Source organism: Elephantulus edwardii, unplaced genomic scaffold (assembly GCF_000299155.1).
Source record: "Elephantulus edwardii isolate Elephantulus edwardi_28Jun2011 unplaced genomic scaffold, EleEdw1.0 scaffold00002, whole genome shotgun sequence".
Taxonomy (NCBI): domain Eukaryota; kingdom Metazoa; phylum Chordata; class Mammalia; order Macroscelidea; family Macroscelididae; genus Elephantulus; species Elephantulus edwardii.
The window spans coordinates 27087167-27096598 of NW_006399752.1; the positions used below are offsets into that span (position 1 = coordinate 27087167).

The following is a 9432-nucleotide window of genomic DNA, read 5'->3' on the forward strand; positions in this document are numbered from 1 at the left end:
AAAAGGTATGGAGATAGAACACTATACCTGGCATATGCCCTTTCAATTTAGAACCATACAGTGTTTCCTTGCTCTGTTCTGACAACTGCCTCCTGGTCCAAATACAGATTTCGCATAAGCACAGTCAAAAGTTCTGAGATTCCCATTCTTCTCAGAGTCAGCCACAGTTTGTTGTGATCTACACGGTCAAATGTCTTTGTATAATCAATGAAACACAGACATTCCTCTAGTACTCCCTGCTTTCAGCCAAGATCCAGCTAACATTAGCTATAATATCCCTAGTAACACGGCCTCTTCTAAACCCAGCCTGAACATTTGGCAGTTCTCTGCTGATGTGCTATTCCAGTCGTTTTTGGGTAATTTTCAGCAGAATCTGCTTGCATGTGATATTAATGATATTGTTCAATAATTTCTGCACTCTGCTGGATCACCTTTTTTTGGAATGGGAACAAATATAGATCCCTTCCAGTCAGTTGGCCAAGTGGTTGTCTTCCAGATTTCTTGACACAACTTGGTGAGTGCATCCAGGGCAGCGCCTGTTTGTTGAAATATGTCAGTTGGTATGCTGTCAATTCCTGGGGCCTTGTGTTTTGCCAATTCCTTCAGAGCAACTTGAACTTCTTCCTTCACCACCACAGGCTCTTGATCGTACATTGTTTGATTAAATTCTTCCGTGTCAACCAAATACTTTGGGAGTCTGATACAATGACTCTGTATACTCCTTCCATCTTTTTGTAATGCTTCTTGGATTATTCAATACTCTGCCCAAAACTTCCTTAAGTATTCCAAATCGAGGTTTGAATTTGTTCTTCAGTTCCTTCCACTTAAAAAATGTTAAGTGATTCTAGCTCTTTGCACATTTTATTATAATACTTTGTCTTTCTCTGCTGCCCTTTTACATTTTCTGTTCAGCTCTCTAATTTCTTGATTTCTTTCCTTTGCTTTGGCTTCTTGGTGCTCTAGTGCAATATTTAGAGGCTCGATTGACATCCATCTTGGTTTTTCTTCCTCCTCTGTTTTGTAATGACCTTTTTCATTCTTCATGGATGATATTCTTGATATCTTCCCACAGCTCATCTGGTCTTCACTCATTAGTGTTCAAGGCCTCAAACCTGTTCCTCAGAAGGTTTTGAAATTCAAGGGGGATCGACTCAAAGTTAAATTTTGGTTCCTGTGGATGTGATTTAACCTTCTTTAACTTTAGTTTGAACTTGCTTATGAGCAGTTGATGGTCTGCTCCACAATCAGCACCCTGGCGTAATTTTCACAGCTGATATTGAGCTTCTTGAGCGATTCTTTCCACAGATGTAATCAATCTGATTCCTATGCATACTATCATGTAAAATCCATGTGTACAGTCTGGGCTTAGGTTTCATATTTGTTTTGCAGTTTTTATAGCTTATTTAGCACAAATAAAATGTGCAAACAAGCTTTCTATTCATTTCCTCCGCTGCGCGGTCTGGCACTGGGATCGGTGACTCTGGCTTTGCGGTTCTTGGAGGAAACATTGTGCGCAACCTCAGCGCATCAGCAGCACCTCCAGCTCCTTGACCTTGTGGACGAGGAATCTGCGGAAACCACTGGGCAACATGTGCTTGTCTTCTTGTTGCTCCTGTAACCAATGTTGCGCATCAAGATCTGGCCCTGATATCGTCTCTGAAGCCTGTTGTCGATGCCTCTGGACTTGCACCAATTACACTTAATTTTGACATAACGGTCTGCCTGGTGGCGGATGAACTTCTTGGTCCTCTTTTTGATGATCTTTGGCTTCACCAGGGGTCTGAGGGCAGCCATTATGTCAGAGGAAGGTGACGGCACCTCCATAGAAAGTGCGGAAGGAGTGGGTTTATGTTTCTTATCAAAAGTATTTGCAATGAATAAGTCACTGAATATACATAATTCTATCATTCTATCTCTAGCTTCATTTCTGTCTCCAAGTCCGTGTTTTCCAACTACTAATCCTTCTTCTCTGTTCCCAACTTTTGCATTCCAGTCACCAATTATTATTAATGCATCCTGATTGAGTGTTCAATTTGACTGCAAAAGTTGGTAGAAATCTATTTCCTCCTTTTCAGCTCTAGTTGGTACATATATTTGAATGATAGTGGTATTCACTGGACTTCCTTGTATGCGTAAGGATAGTATCCTGTCACTCACAACGTTGTATTTAAAGATGGATCTACACATTACTTTCTTTAAACTATGAAAGCAACTCCATTTCCCCTCACCTTTTCGTCTCCAGCATAGTAGATCATATGATCTTCTGATTCAAAATGTCCCAGACCAGTCCATCTCATTTTTCCAATACCTAGTATATCAATATTTATGCATTCCATTTCTTTCTTAACAATGTCCAATTTTCCTATAGTCATGCTTCTCATATTTCATGTTCCAATCACTAGTGTCTGCTAAGAACTAACTGTTCCTCCTCCTTTGAGTTTCCATATTTGAGGTCTCGGGCTCAGTTGCCATATGTGCTAGTCTACTCTAAGTGTGCTTTATTGTACATAGGGTTTTTGAAGACCTGTTATTTCAGAAGTGGATGGCCAATCCTTCTTCCTAGTGTGTCTTAATTCAAATGCTCAGATTTATTGAGAACAATATCTGACAGGCAAGCACTTTACAGAAAAGAAGATGAAAATATTTCCCACTTATAGAAGAAATCAATAGATTCAGTAAGAAATTCAATAGATTTCTGACCTTGGTGTGTGTGTCTTGACCCATCCCTTTCTCCACTCTACCAACATCCCCTTCCACTCCTACCTACCCCATTCAACATCTCTCTCCCCATCCAGCCCTTGATAGGATGGATTAGGTCTCAAGCCTTCAGTGCTTCCAAGTGCCTTGAGTTGCTGCTGCTCTCTTATAGTGAAGCCAGTATCTATTGAGTTCAGGAGTCTCTAAGTTCAAATTCCAGATACTAGTATTAGGGAGGGCTTTTTATCGAAGATGATTCTAAGGAAAAGTCCTTTGCCTTGAACTTCTGCTCCAGGACTAGTGCTTGAAATTGACTTTTTGGTTATGTATGCAACACCATTCTTCTTCTGTTTTTCATTCCTAGCATAGTATACTATCTGATTCAAAGTGATTCAAGTGACTCTCCAGTCTACACCAGGAAATTTAGAAGACTACTGTCTGGTGAATGGATTAGAAGAGGCCCATACTTGTTCTCATTCCCAAGAAAGTTGATCCAACAGAATGTGCAAACTCTTAAACAATATCACTAATATCACATGCAAGCAAAATACTGCTGAAGTTCATTCAAAAAACGGCTAGAACAGTACATAGGTAGGGAACTGCCAGAAGTTCAAGCAGGATTTAGAAGAGGCTGTGGCACCAGGGATATCATTGCTGATGTCAGATGGATCCTGGATGAAAATAAATATCAGAAGAATGTCTATTTGTGCTTTATTTGCTATGCAAAGGCATTTGACTTTGTGGATCATAACAAGTTGTAGTTGACATTAGGAACAAGGGGAGTCCCAGAGCACTTAACTGAGCTTATGCAAAACCTATACCTGGACAAGGAGGCTGTTGTGTAAACAGAGCAGGGGAACATGGCATGGTTTAGAACTAAGAAGAGAATGCATCAGGGTTATATTCTCTCTCCATACCTATTCAATATGTATGCTGAGAAAATAATGTGAGAATCTGGGCTCTATGAAGAATAATGGCATCAGAATCGGTGGAGATTCAGCAATAACCTGCGTAATGACACAACCTTGCCTGCTGAAAGTGAGGAGATCAAGGAATGCAGCCTTCTATATGAATTGCATCTCAATGTCAAGAAAACAAAGATTCTTACCACTGGACCAATAGGCAGCATCATAATAGATGGAAAAGAGATCCACAATTAGCACCCTTGGTACCAGTAGTCAGGAAATAAGGAGGCACCTTGCACTGGGGAAATCTGCAGTTAAGGTCCTCTCCAAACTATTGAGGAGTAATGATGTCTGAGGACTAAGGTGTCTCTCATTCAGGCTGTGGTCTTTCTGATCATTTGCCATATATCTGAGAGCTGGACAATGACAGAATTGATGCCTTTGAGCTGTGGTGTTGGAGAAAAGCACTGACCATCCCATGGACAGCCAAGAGAACAGATAGATCTGTCTTGGAGAAGGTGCAGCCAGAGTGCTCGCTGGAGGTAAGAATGATGAAGCTTCACCTCACGTACTATGGGCGTGTTGTTAAGAGGATCTGTTCTTTGGAGAAGGACATGATACTTGGAAGGGTGGAAGGTCAGAGCAGGAGAAGACGACCCTCAACCAGGTGCCTGACACAGTGACAGCGGCCGTGGGCTCTAGTGTGTCGGGAAGTGTGAGGATGGAGCAGGACAGGACAGGGGTCAGCTCCATTGTTCATAGGGTCGCTGTGGCTCATATTCAACTCAGTGGCACCTAACAGCACCAATGACACATACATTAGAAATCTGAACAACATACAAGGAAGATGAAAAGGCTGATACTGTTGAATTGTGATGCTGGTGAAGAGTATTACACGTGATGTTCCACCAAGTCCCGTCAGAGAGGTGTGCTCAGGAAGCTCCCCAGAGGCAAGGGTGGTGGTGGCCTCTCACGTGCTTTGGACAGTGGTGTGTGTGTGTGTGTGTGTAGGCTCTAGAGAAGGACATCATATTGGGAAAAGTACAGAGTTAGCAAAGGAGAGGGAGAGCCTCAGGGGGACGGACTGTGTGTGTGTGTGTGTGTAGGCTCTAGAGAAGGACATCATATTGGGAAAAGTACAGAGTTAGCAAAGGAGAGGGAGAGCCTCAGGGGGACGGACAGTGCAGTGGCTGCTCCAGTCGGCCAGGGCACAGCTCAGAATGAGAGGACGGAGCAGGACCAGACAGGGCTCATTCTGCTGACCACGGGGACCCTGAGGGTAGGAACCAACGTGATGGCATCTAACAAGAGCAGAGGAGGGGCCCCGACAGGGCTCTCGTGCACGGTGAGGTCGGGGACAGCCAGAGGCCTGTGGTCAGAGCAACCAGCTCACCATAGCTCACCAACTCCTCGGTCGTGACCTGGGAGTGAGGCCCAAAATGCAGTTTTTCCATCTGCAGGGTAGGGTCCCAGCAGACCTCTCACAGACTCCCCCCACAGTTGCCTTAAATCTCGGGGTGGGCAGAGCTCAGGCACTCAACCACTACCTCCCTGATTCTAAGGGGCAGAGGAGGACCTCTGAAGGAAATGAATCAGTAACAGCTGTGGATGTGCCTCTGGTTGAGTTGGTGGCCAATATCTGATTTCTCTGGGGGAATCTTGCAGACTTCAGGAGAAAGGAATCCCCAGAGCCTCGCCCCCTTGACCTGAGCATAGAATTATTGCAAATAACAATTACCCAAATTAACTTATCCATTCTGCAGGTCCAGCCTCCATCTTCTTCTCCAGACCAACTCACCTGCATGGCAGCTCACCATGGCATGTGGGGAGAGGAATCCAGGGGCAGGCAAGTGCAGGTGTGTTACCTGTAAGGAGGTGAGTTGCCTGTAATGGGGTAAGTTACCTGTCAGGGGGTGAATCATCTGTAAGGAGGTGAGCTATCTCTCAGGAGATGAGCTCCCTCTAAGCGGATATGCTGTCTGTAAGGGAATGAGTTATATTTAAGGAGGTAAGTTATCTGTAAGAGGGTGAGTTACCTGTGAGTAGGTGAGTTATCTGTAAGGGAATGAGCTCCCTCCAAGGGAGTAAGCTATTTATAAGATGTTGTTGTATGTAGTCCTAGCTGTGTCATCACAGACCAGGTGTCAGGAAACCAGCCAGAGGTGGCTGTGAGTGAAGATGAAAGCAAATGAAAGAATGAATGAGACAGTGAGCAAATGAGTGAATGAATGAAATGAGTGAATGTCAAGGTGGGTGAATAAAGTGGGTAACATGTGAGCGAATAAGTGAGTCAATACATAGAAGAATGAGAATGAGTGAATGAGGGTGAGTGAGTCTGTGAGACTAAGTGGACGACTGAGTGAGGGAGTTAGAGGAGTGGACAGCTGAGGTCCACGTGCAGGCCCCACCAGGGACTGGGACACCTCTGTTGGTGGAGAGGGTCCTGGGGATCCAGCATCCCTGGGTGTTGGCCTGTTCTGGGCACACTGTGATGTTTGTGCCTCAGGAGGGCACGTGGACCCATTTTCCAGGTGGTGAGACTGAGGCACAATGAGGTCAGGTGAGCTTCCACACCACTGGGCCAATAGTCAATATCTTGATGGATGGAGAAGGGATTGAAGTTGCCAATAATTTCCTTTCACTTGGATCCACAATCAGCACCCTCGGTACCAGCAGTCAGGAGATCAGGACACATCGAGCATTGGGCAAGTCTGCCTTCAGCGATCTTTCCTGAAGAGCAAGGAGGTCAGTTTGAGGACTAAAGTGCCCCTGACTCAGGCCATGGTCTTTTCAGTCACTTGCTATGAGGCTAAAAGCTGGACAATGAATAAGGATGACAGAAGAAAAGTTGATGCCTCTGAGTTATGTTGGAGAAGAGCACTGACTACTCCACTGATTGCCGAAAGAAAACACGGATCTTGGAGAGGGTGCTGCCAGGATTCTCCCAGGAGGCAAGAATACAAAGCTTTGTTTCACACACCTTGGGCATATTGGTAGGGGCTGCTATTTCCTGGAGTGGAGCATGATACCCAGAAAGGTGGAGGGCCAGCAAAGGGGAGGAAGAAGACCCTCAAGCAGGTGGGTTGACGTAGTGACTGCTGCAAGGGGCTGATGTGTGAAGAAGTGTGAGGATGACGCAGGATAAGATCTGTGTTTATAAGGTTGCTATGAGTTTTACTCACCTCCATGGCACCTAACAACCAAAACAGGTCAGGCCAGCCCACTCAGTATTGAATATAATGGCAGTATATTCACTGCCATTCTGTGATCTGACACGAGGGAGTCTGTTTGGTGTGTGGCCTGCATCCAATGTATGTGAACATCCTGGCAACGCTCTCCCCCCACCCTGCCTCTGCCTCCCCTTCCTCTCTCTCTCTCTCTCTCTCCTGCATTCACTCATCATTCTCTGACCTTCTGTTCTTGGAGCATAAGCCAGCAGCCTGCCATCTGCACTAATGATTGTCTGTCCATCAGCTTTTGCAACAGGGGAGGCCTCCAGCCTGATGCCTGACCACACCTGAGCCATTTCTTGAAATCAGTACCTAGCTATCCACTTACACCTTTCACGGGTTTGCTCCTCTAGTGAGAACTGTGTAAGACAAACCCCAACGTGTTTTCTTTTTGAAGAAAATATAAGAAACAGTCTCAAAATTACTAGCATGCACTGTTGACGGGTAAAAAGCCCTACTACTACTACCAGAGCCTAGAGTTCAGTATTTGCTTTCAGTCTCTCTCTTTCTGTCTCTCTCTCTCTTTCAGGGGTGGGGGGGTGTAGGTAGTGAGAGGGAGGACTCCCTTTCTGTGAACTGCGTTTGTTGAAGGTCTGCACCCAGGCAATCACCCATCTAATGAAGACGTGACGCTTCACCACCTCAGCCACCGTGTGTGCCTCGAGCAAGTCACCTCAGCCACCGTGTGTGCCTCGAGCAAGTCTTAGCTCTTAGGCAACCACTGCTCTAGTTCCTATCATCGTCGATTAGTTTTCCTGCTCTTGGACGTCACATAAGTGGGTTGATACAACGTGCACGTTCTTTTATGCCTCCTTTTCATCAGCGCAAAGCCGTGAGGCTCGCCTGTGTGGTTTCCTCAGCATGATTCACCTGGACTGCTGAGGGTTCTACTGTGTGCGTACGTCACTGTGTTTATCTCTGCTCCTGTTGATGGATTTGGGCTGTTACAGATAACACTGCTGCAGACAGTCTCCTACAAGCCCTTTTCGGGTGGACTAGCTTTCATTTCTCTCAGGAGAATATCTGAGAGTGGATTGGCTGAGCCATTGTTGAGTCTGCATCCAGCCTCACATGGCAGTGCTGAGCTACCCCCAGAGTCTACATGCGACTTGATGGCACATAACAACAGTGGTGTCCAGTGCATGCTGTCCAAAAGGCTGGAGGTTCTAACCAGCATCCCCCGCTGGAAGGACTGTGGTGGTCTGCTTCCAGGAAGGGTACAAGCCTGGAGGTCCTGCAGGGTCTGCTCCACCTGCAGGAATGATCGGGGCTGCGAGTTGGAATTGATACGTGGCAATTGATGGTTCTCCTCTTTTGGGTCTGAGGTTGTAGGGGTCTCAGCACAGTGCACATGGCTCACATACTCAACTGTTAACTGGATAGTTGGGGGTTCAAGTCGAACCAGGGGCCTTCTAAAGGAGAGTCTAGACAGCAGACACAGGAAGAAATGCTCACCATCAGTGGCAACAGAGAGACACAAATCAAACCACATGAGATACCATCTCACCCCAGGAGCAGCGGCAAAGCTCAACAGGACAGCAAGCTATAAATGTTGGAGAGGGTGTGGAGAGATAGAAACTCTCATGCACTTTTGAGGGGATTGTAAAATGTTACAATCACTCTGGAAGGCAGTTTTGCGTTTCCCCAGACATTCCATATGACCCAGCTATTTCACTGCTTGGAATATACCCCAAAGAAATTATAACCAAGACATAGAGATTTGCACATCAATATACACCCCCATGAGCAGAGCCCTGCCCTGTCACCCCTGGCGGCCCCGTGAGCAGAGTGCTGCGCTGAGCCCCCCTGTGGTCACGTGAGCAGAGTGGACTCCGTGGCAGTACCTTCTCATGCTCTCTCTGTCCCTCGTGCTGCTGTGCTGTTATTCTGTTAAAGCCCTTGGCCTATTTTACTGCTGTGTCCTTTTAGGTTGATGTGCTGGACTTTGTAGACTCTGGGCTCCCCCTGTGGCAGACACGTGGACTGGACCATTTCTTGAGGGTGCGCCTCGACGGTTTCAGTCCCGGGATTCTCGGAGCTGGCGTTTTGCTGCTGCTGCTGTGCCGTCGAGGACTCGGACCCTCACCTCCCCTGGGCTCACAGAGGAAGTGCTGCCCGAGATGCGCCTCTGAGGACCTGCTGAGCCCTTGGTGGCCGGCACTGAGTCCGTCCTTGTCGAGGGTCTTCCCCCTTGTACTGTCCCTCTGCTTTATCAAGCATGACGTCCTGCTCCAGGAACTGGCCCCTCCTGGTAACACGTCCAACGTACGTCAGACAAAATCTGTCTGCTCAACTCCAAGGATTCTGGCTGCCCTCCTTCCCAGGCACATGTGTGTTCTTTGCCCGTGCATGGCAGTCAACACCAGTCACCAACACCGCGGTTCGGAGGCATTGATGCTTCCACAGCCTTCCTTGTTCATTGCACAACTCCATTCTGCTGACGTCAAATCTCTCTTCTAGGTTTTCCTTCCGAGTTACTGGTAGCTTTCCACAAGCACAGTTCATCTCTCGGGCGGTTCACAGGAGCTCTGTGCTCCAGCCCCCAGCTTCACACAGACAAGTGACTCAGAATAACATCTGCACGTGGCGTGACCCGGGGA

At 46.8% G+C, this 9432-nt stretch overlaps 1 pseudogene; it reads right to left on the reverse strand.

Moving 5' to 3' along the window:
• Window positions 1-1434: 1434 nt before the first annotated feature.
• LOC102849125 lies at window positions 1435-1794 on the reverse strand (annotated as a pseudogene).
• Between the last annotated feature and the right edge of the window lie 7638 nt (window positions 1795-9432).